Below are 8,537 nucleotides of genomic sequence, written 5' to 3'. Positions count from 1 at the left end.
AAATTTCTTCAATATCTCCATCATTTATGCTTGGATTTTTTTAAAAGACTAAAAAATGGGGGGAGGCTAAATTTCTTCAAGTTTTGCTTATCATATATCCTTGAATCTTTGAAAAAAAATTGAGAAAATGGGGGAGGCTGTCACCTAGCAAGAAGCTTGTTTGTATCCCCCAGCATATTAATCTAGCACCTTATCCTTTGACCTCCACACTAGCCTGTTTTAGCTGTTTCACCTTCAAATGGTGAAATCACCATAAAAGAATGGGTTTAAAAGGCATTTTGAATGGTGCCAGGACCAATTCAGGCTTGATTTGCCTTGATTTGGCAGGATCAGGTTCAGCAAACTATTACTTGTATCGATGCCCACTGACCAGAGTATTGTCACCGAGCTGGTATTATATATATCAATTGGTATGGGGCCAGTAGGACTAAGATTTAAATCCTTAGTTTCAAGTACAATTGGAAGACTATAAAAATTTCCATGTAAGTTGATCTAGCTTGCATAAAATGCTTATTCAGTTTCCATTTTGAAAAATCCTATTTAAATTAGAATTTAATATTAATAAAATTAAGTTAACTTTATAATTGTTACCCTAGTTAGGTTGTTTGGTGATTTTGTGAAATTTAACAATATGTTGCTTAGATGCAGTTCAAATGTAAGAAGTTGTAAGGATTTCATGAATAAAACTTACCTTACTAGTTTATTTTCTTTTTATTTGAATATATGGTAGCCCAACATCCAGATGCTTTAAGGATATGTTTGGTTGATTAGAAAAATTTGGAAAAGAAAACCAAAAGGGACATGATTTCATCAAGGAAAACGAAAATTTAGTCAAATTTGGAAATTTTTGTTTGGCATCATTGTTGTTTTTTTGTTTTTTTGTTTTTTTTCTTCTACAAATTGGTGAAATGGAAATTGATGTTGAAGGTAGCATTTGTACAAAACTTCTGCTATTCCTTGTTTTTGTTTTCACTATTTTTGAAAGCAATAAATCTTTGTTACTAAAAGATCTAAAGACTTAAGAAACAGTTTAAAGAAACAAAACGTTTCATCATACATGTTGTACAGTCTAGTTCATTTTTCTTGGGTTTTTGAAAATAAAAACATAAAACAGCAATATGAAACTTAGGTTTGGACTTTGGTTTCTCCCCTATTATTTCTGTGAAAGTAAACAATGTTGAGTAAATACAAGGTGTGTACTTCACGTGAACCATGAACTATTAAAAATAGTAACTTCTTTTAGAGCCTTTTCTCAAGGCAAGCCTCAAATTAGTCTTTTTAAGCAACATGTGTACTTGTTTATAAATAGGTCTAAAATATTTAAATTATGGAATATAGGTGCATACATGTTTATGCATTTACTTTGGTGAGACAACAATTATGATTTATGTCCATGCTGATTGCATTGCATCCCAAGCCTGGTATGCTACATGCCTGTATGTGCTTGGCACATAGTAGCACCTTAATCCTTGATTTGAACTGCATATAAACATACATACTGGGCCAGGAGGGTTCTCTGGAGTGGGAAATACCTGCTAGGTGCATGATAGATTTTGCAGTAAGCACACTTATCCACTTTTTTTTTCTAATTGATTTGATATTATCGTATTTGTTTACTGTAATCTTTATCTTGTTTTGTGGGTAAAGGGGGTCTTAGGTTTGTTTTCATGTGTAGGTTTAGCCCCACAAATGAATTCAATATATAATATTAAAAAATTGTTTTATCACTTCACTTTTTCTGGTGTTTTCCATGAACCTACAAAAGTTTTTCTGAATCATCTTTCTCTGTACCTTCTTTTGCTTTTGTTTTGTCTGGTTCATGTGCAATAAAAAAAATGAAAAATGAAAAGAGAGTCACCTAGCTTGAGGATGAAAATGTTGTTCATTAGCTGTCTGTTTGCATGTGGTGAATGCTTGAAGATGCCTTTTGTATATTTGATATGGTTCTTCTAATTTTGAAGTGCATCATTTTGTTGCATGAAAACTGCTGTGGAACAAGTCCTCACCAGAAGGTTTTGAGTTTTATGCTTGTATTTATTTTCAGCAAATTTACATTATTTTATGTTGGTGAAGCTGTTTGTGAAGCAAATGGAACCTTCATGTACAAACCGTTAAAATGACAACGTCCTTAATTGAAATAAAATAGAAATACAAATTGTGAAGACCCACTTAGGATTGGGCCGGCCTCTGAATAAGGCGGCCCAATACAAAAAAAAAAGGGGGGAGGGAGTCTCCCGATCGGAATAGCCTCCCTCCCCTGTTTTCAATTCCTCTCCCTCCCCTGTTTTCAATTCCTCCCCCTTCCGAATCTACCGGAAGAGAGATTTTAGGGTGATAAAAACCCTACCAAATCAGGAGGATCTCCTCTCTCTCTTCCCCTAGGGCATCAACCGAGGGCCCTTCCACACACACAAAAAAAAAAAGAGGGAGATTGGGTTTTACCTTGCCGCGGGAGGAATCGAAGCGGTCGCCGTCGATCCGGCCGGGAGGATCTTGCCGGAGGCAAGGTGAGTCGTCCCTCCTCCTTTCTCGATCTTTGGATCTTTATTCCTCTTGAATCCGGCCGGCGAGCCGTGGGATTTGGAGACAAGAAGCTCGGTCGCCATGCTTCTCCTCCCGTTCGACCGCCGTCGTCGGGGGTGGAGCGTGGCCGGCCGTCGCCGGGCGTGGTGCATGGCCGGCACCACGTTGGGGGATTGTCGACCGCTGGGGGTCGCCGGCCACAGGTGGCCACTGCCACCGAACATGCCCACGAGGAGAATAGGAAGAAGGAGAGGGAGAGAGAGGGAGGGAGAGCCACTTGTCTCTAACCTTCTCTTCTCTCTCTCTAGATCATCTCTAGTTGGGGGTTTTCTCTCTCTCGACTTAGATATGGGGAGATCATTATTTTGAGGGTTCTGGGTTGTCATTCATCTTGAGTAAATTTTAATACTTATTTGGTTCTGTAGGGGAACAATCTGTTGGACGAGAGGACGTTGAGCAGGATTCTGTGCATTCCGGTTCTTTATCGCCGTGAGGGCGGGTGATTGGTTATTTAAATTGTCAACAAAGGTAAGGATCCTTATACTCCTGCATTATATAATATTTTTATACTTAGATATGTATGATATGCTATGATCCAGACAAATCAAAAATAGTTTTTATATTAAATTATATTTTGATCGTGTTGGCTTGTGGTTGATATTATGATTGTATACGCTTGTGGTTGGTATCATGATGGATGCATGCATGCGCATAACCTACACCTACATAATTGGACTGTTGGATGTGGTGCTCTAAACTAACCATATGATATTGGTTGCCCTGTCACGGGCTGGAAACGTGACCGTGGTTAGTTTAAAGCCGAAAATAAATATAAAAGAATTGATGTGTGGATGTAAACCGGATTGTATGAAAAGGGACTTTGGGTTTATCTTGTTATTATGGCAGGCCCCGTCACAGGCTAAAAATGTGGTACTTTGGTAGGCCCCCTCACAGGCTAGAAATGTGGAACTATAATGTGCAGGCCCCCTCACAGGCTAGAAATGTGGAACTATAATGTGCAGGCCCCGTCACAGGCTGAAAATGTGATACTTTGGCAGGCCCCCTCACAGGCTAGAAATGTGGAACTATAATGTGCAGGCCCCGCCACAGGCTCAAAATGTGATACTTTGGCAGGCCCCATCACAGGCTAGAAATGTGGAACTATAATGTGCAGGCCCTGCCACAGGCTGAAAATGTGATAATTTGGTTGCCCCACCACAGGCTGAGAAATGTGACGGAGATTTAACCCAAAGTCGGAAAGATAATTAATCCGGATCTAGTTGAAGAAAAGGCATTGAAACTATAATACATGTTTATGAGCTATCATATGCTATATCATTCTTGTGTGGCTGGACTTTTATTGATGATTGATGTACTTATTTATATTGATTATTTGAGCTTTGATAGCCGGTTTATGATTTCATGATATGTGCATCGACTTGTCGTGGTTTTCAGATTTATATTAGTATTGTGTTGGTGTGGATGTGTAGGGATTCCTACTGGGCTTTAAAGCTCATTCCCTTTTCTTCTTTTTTTTTATCAGAGTTGCAGGATGCTTAGATTTAGATGGGATGGGCGCAGAGTGCAAGTATCGGAGTCATTAGCTAATTAGTTTGTTTATGCTTCTTGATGACGATGAACATTTGAAGATTTTGTAATTGAACTAATTTGTTTATTTGGACATGTCGGACTTGCCTATTTGAATTACTAAGTTAATCATGGATTTGTTGGAATCTTTGTTAATCATAGGCCTTGCATGATTTTTAGGGCACTGCTCTAGGGCTCATGCGGCCGGTCGTGTACCGGACCCGGGTGCTGGGTTCGGGGCGTGACACAAATGCAATCTGAAATGGCTGAGTTTCTATTGTGGGTTATTTATACGGTTTATCTATCTTTTTCTTTTCCACTTATACTTTCTGTAATGACATTGGAATCTATCAGAAAATGGAGATCTTAGTTCCTGAATCAGGTAAATTATTGTAGTTGCCATTAACCTAAGGTTGTTTGGGTGCACGAGTACACAGTTTAACTTGTTAGCTATTGTTCTGATAGGTTTCTGGATGGTAACTCTATTATTTCCTAGTTGTGTGCATCATGTTTCTAACACTAGTTTTCATGACCGAATGCAGTTGATATTCTGAAGTTATATATTCACATTGCCAGATGGCCCCACCTGTTAAAGGTATGCTATATATGTCAGAATTTTAGTTATATAATTATTGATATTGCATTAAATCAAAAGAGCAAATGTAAGTTCTTTATCACCATCATATTGATTAAATAAATGCAATGTGCAAAGCAGACAAATTCAGAACATATTAATCAGCAATTTGCAGCTCATCTCATTGTTTAGATAATTATTTATTTCTTTATTGGTATGACTTGATGCCTTTAGCACAATCACATAATCTTATTGATTTAGTTGACAAATGTCTTAATTAATGAGAAAACTTGGTGACAAAACTAGAACATACAGATATCAACAAAATGAGTTATATAAATATGTCCAGCATGCATGGGCTTAAATGGGAGGAGCATGTGAGGACTCGTGTAAGCATGTGTTTAGTCCCACATCAGCTATGTACTGGGTAGATCAGGGTCGGCGGAATTGTCCCGGGCGGTTCCGGCCGTTCCGAGCCACCCCGACAGCTGAATGGCACTGTTCCGACAATGGAAGCGAAATCTATTGTCGGAGGAGGAGAAGGAGAAGGAAAGAGAGAAAAAAGAGAGAGCGGGGGAGGGAGGGAGAGAGAGAGGGAGAGGAAGGTGGAGGCTGGTCGGTGGAGGGCCGGCAAAAGCCCGCGAGCCGCACGGAGGATGCTCCTCTAGATCACTTAAACATCGCAAAATATAAAAAAAAGGCTGGGATCTCTATTTCGAACGAAATAGGGGACTCACCCTGTTTTTCGGCCGCAGAGGTTTCTTGCCGACTTCACTTAAATATTGCAAAATAAAAAAAGGGTTGGATCCTTGTTTTGAACAAAACAGAGGACCTGCCCTGTTTTTCGGCTGGGGACATTTCTTCCGCCTCCTGCCCAGGTCGCCGGCCTTCGACGGCCCTCCGCCGACCTCCACGAGCCCTCCGTCGACCTCCACCATCCTCCGCCAGCCTCCCTCCTTTTCTCTCTCTTTTCCTTTCTCTCCCGTCCTCTACTGTGTCGGTACGGGCCCGACATGGCATAGACCCGTACTGACTTGTCTCGCCAGACAATCGGTATGGTGCCCGATACCGGTTCTGCTGATATTAGGTACTTATATAAGGCCACGGAATCTAAATAATACCTTCCAGCTAGTCTTTTTCAGTGAGGTCCTGAGTTGTTGTCTAGCATGCATGCTAGACTTCATGGTCTCTCAGGCCGGGAATCCTGCACATACTGTCGACTCCAGAGGCTACAAAGCACCCCTCCGCAACCAACCGCCCCCCCTCCCCAAAACCACCACCCCCCCCCCCCCCCCAACAAAAAAAAAGAAACTTGCATGGGAAAAAAAAGCTGTTAAAGAGTCCCGCACATGCATGTGGATCACATGCGTGGCATCTCAGATATGAATGCAGTTAACTGCAGTTATGGTGCACACATGGTGTAAAGAGAACTCTATGCTTAAAATTTCATCAATCTAGGTTGCAAAATGAAGATCTAAATTATTGGATGTGATGTACAAAAAATGTTTTGGAAATCTCTGCATAAGCACAAGTCCTCCCAAATGTATAGTTCTAGTGGTATGACACTGTCTGATGATTTCTTGGGATACTGTATACTTTTAAAAGCAACATGGCTTCTTAATTTTCATTCTCATGTAATGCTGTATGATCATCTGCAAGCAGCCACCTCCAAGAAGCCTGATGGCAAAGCTCAGGCTCTGAAGTTTGCCAAGGCTGTGAAGTCAGGAACATCGTCCCTGAAAAGGAAGGCCAGGAAGATTCACACTTCTGTAACTTTTCACCGGCTCAAGACCCTCAAGAAAGAGAGGAATCCAAAATATCCTAGAATCAGTGCACCAAGAAACAAGCTTGACCGCTATCAAATTCTCAAATATCCCGTGACCACCGAATCTGCGATGAAGAAGATAAGATAACAACACACTTGTATTCATAGTTGGCATCCAAGCCGACAAAAAAAAGATCAAAGTAGCTGTGAAGAAGATGTACGGCATTCAGGCAAAGAAAGTCAATACTTTGATCAGGTTGGTGTCCATTTGGTATTCCCAATGCAACAGTTTCTTTATCCCATCCAATATGCTATCCAGGTTGCGTCTGTAGTTGAGCCTTGAAGCATTTCTGAATCTGGCCTTTCTGATGCTTTTCCAGGCCTGATGGCATGAAAAAGGCATATGTGAGATTGACCCTGGATTACGACGCTTTGGATGTTGCAAACAAAATTGGTATAATCTAGACATGTAGTAGTTAGCAATCCAGTCTTGTGCTAAATCACATTTATGGTTGGTGTTTCAGGTCTCGTAGAATCAAATTTTGTGGCTTCTTTGATTTTCTTGCTTTAGTAGTTCGTTGGCATCAGATGCTAGTAGAATATTATTCTAAATACTTTCTTAACTGTGCTATAAGGTCGGAGGAACTGGTACGCGGGCACCGTACAGTTTTCCGGCAGGATGACTCAGTACGGATCGTGCTGGGCCTATACCGAGAAAGGGACCGTGCAGAGAGGAAAAGAGAAAGAGAGCGAGCGGGGGAAAGAGGGCCGGAGGAGGGTGGCCGATGCCGGCGGAGTGCCATCGGAGGCCAGCCTCGGCCGCAGCCTTAAATAAATTCGCGATTTTTAAGTGAAGTTGGCAAGTGAATCTAGCAAGCCCGTTCAAGGCAGCCACTAAATCTTCTACCTGGTTCAGGAATCCAGCCGATAAAGCCTAGCTTGAAGTTGAATCTGCCCCAACATCGAAATAAGGGGATGAGTTGACTGGCGAATCAACTGCAATAATTGGACTCGACCAGTGCACCGAAGCCTTTCATATCGGCTTTTGTATCGGCCGGATTTTTGAACCAGGTAGGAGGCTGCCTTGAACGGGCTTGCAGATTTACTTGCCGACTTCACTAAAAAATTGTAAATTTTTTTAAGACCGCAGCTGGTTTGAAACAGGGTCAACAGCCACGGCCTTGCTCTCTGCGGTCTCCGCCGGCATCCTGCCCTCTCCCTCCCTCCCCCGCTAGTTCTTTCTTTCCTTTTCCTTCTCTGGCTTCGACAATGGTTTCGTTTTGTTGCTAGAACCGTACCGATGAGACACCGGTACGGCTTGGGATGGCCGGAATCGTCCGATTTGGGACGGTTCTGCCGACCTTGCTGTGCTATTAGGATTCGTTATTGATTATGGTGGACATCCCTTAATTTTACGGGAGGCCTCGCATTAGATAAATGTACTGCAGGTGTCCCTATCTATGTGGTTCCTACAAAACATTAAGCAATGAAAGCATGCATATTTGTCATACCAAATTTTGCTTTTTTTTGGATTAATGGTATTCTTTTTCCTTTGCTTTTGCCACTTGACATAATCTTCTGAAGGAATCTGTTGGATGGGTTTTGGACATGCTTTTTTAACCATCGGAAGATTTGTTTGCATATATTAGATTCCAATGTTCGATCTTCTACAGGAAAAAGTGCATTTAGGATTTGAACTTTCAGGGCAGCTTTTTTAAAGAACAGAGCAGATACTGGTTCTTTAAGATGATTCCCCTTTTTCCATTTGTTTCTTTGGCTATGAAGCTTAACCTTTTCTTGCTAGGAAGGTGAATGTTATGCCAAAGCATATTTTGACCGCAACGGATGCTGTGTCTTTGAATATACCATAGTATGCTTCTCTCAAGCTACATGCGGACAATCTATGGTTTTCTTGCAACTCAACCCTTCGGCTTCGTAGAAAAAAAAGAAAATGCAGAAAAAAAAATATTGTAGAGAACTTTTTTGGCCAACCTCATAAAGTAGTCAGTTATGCAATTTATAGTTGAGAATGTATAAGAGATTATAACTAGAATCAATCTTAAAATTATACTATTCAAAATCCAAAAT

At 41.1% G+C, this 8,537-nt stretch overlaps 1 pseudogene; it reads left to right on the top strand.

Moving 5' to 3' along the window:
* The first annotated feature begins 534 nt into the window (after positions 1 to 534).
* Positions 535 to 7,010, top strand: LOC120108353 (annotated as a pseudogene).
* Positions 7,011 to 8,537: the final 1,527 nt, after the last annotated feature.

Source organism: Phoenix dactylifera, unplaced genomic scaffold, assembly GCF_009389715.1.
Source record: "Phoenix dactylifera cultivar Barhee BC4 unplaced genomic scaffold, palm_55x_up_171113_PBpolish2nd_filt_p 001289F, whole genome shotgun sequence".
NCBI classification, from domain to species: domain Eukaryota; kingdom Viridiplantae; phylum Streptophyta; class Magnoliopsida; order Arecales; family Arecaceae; genus Phoenix; species Phoenix dactylifera.
The sequence above is the reverse complement of the archived record's forward strand: the minus strand, read 5'-3'. Positions and strand labels throughout refer to the sequence as shown.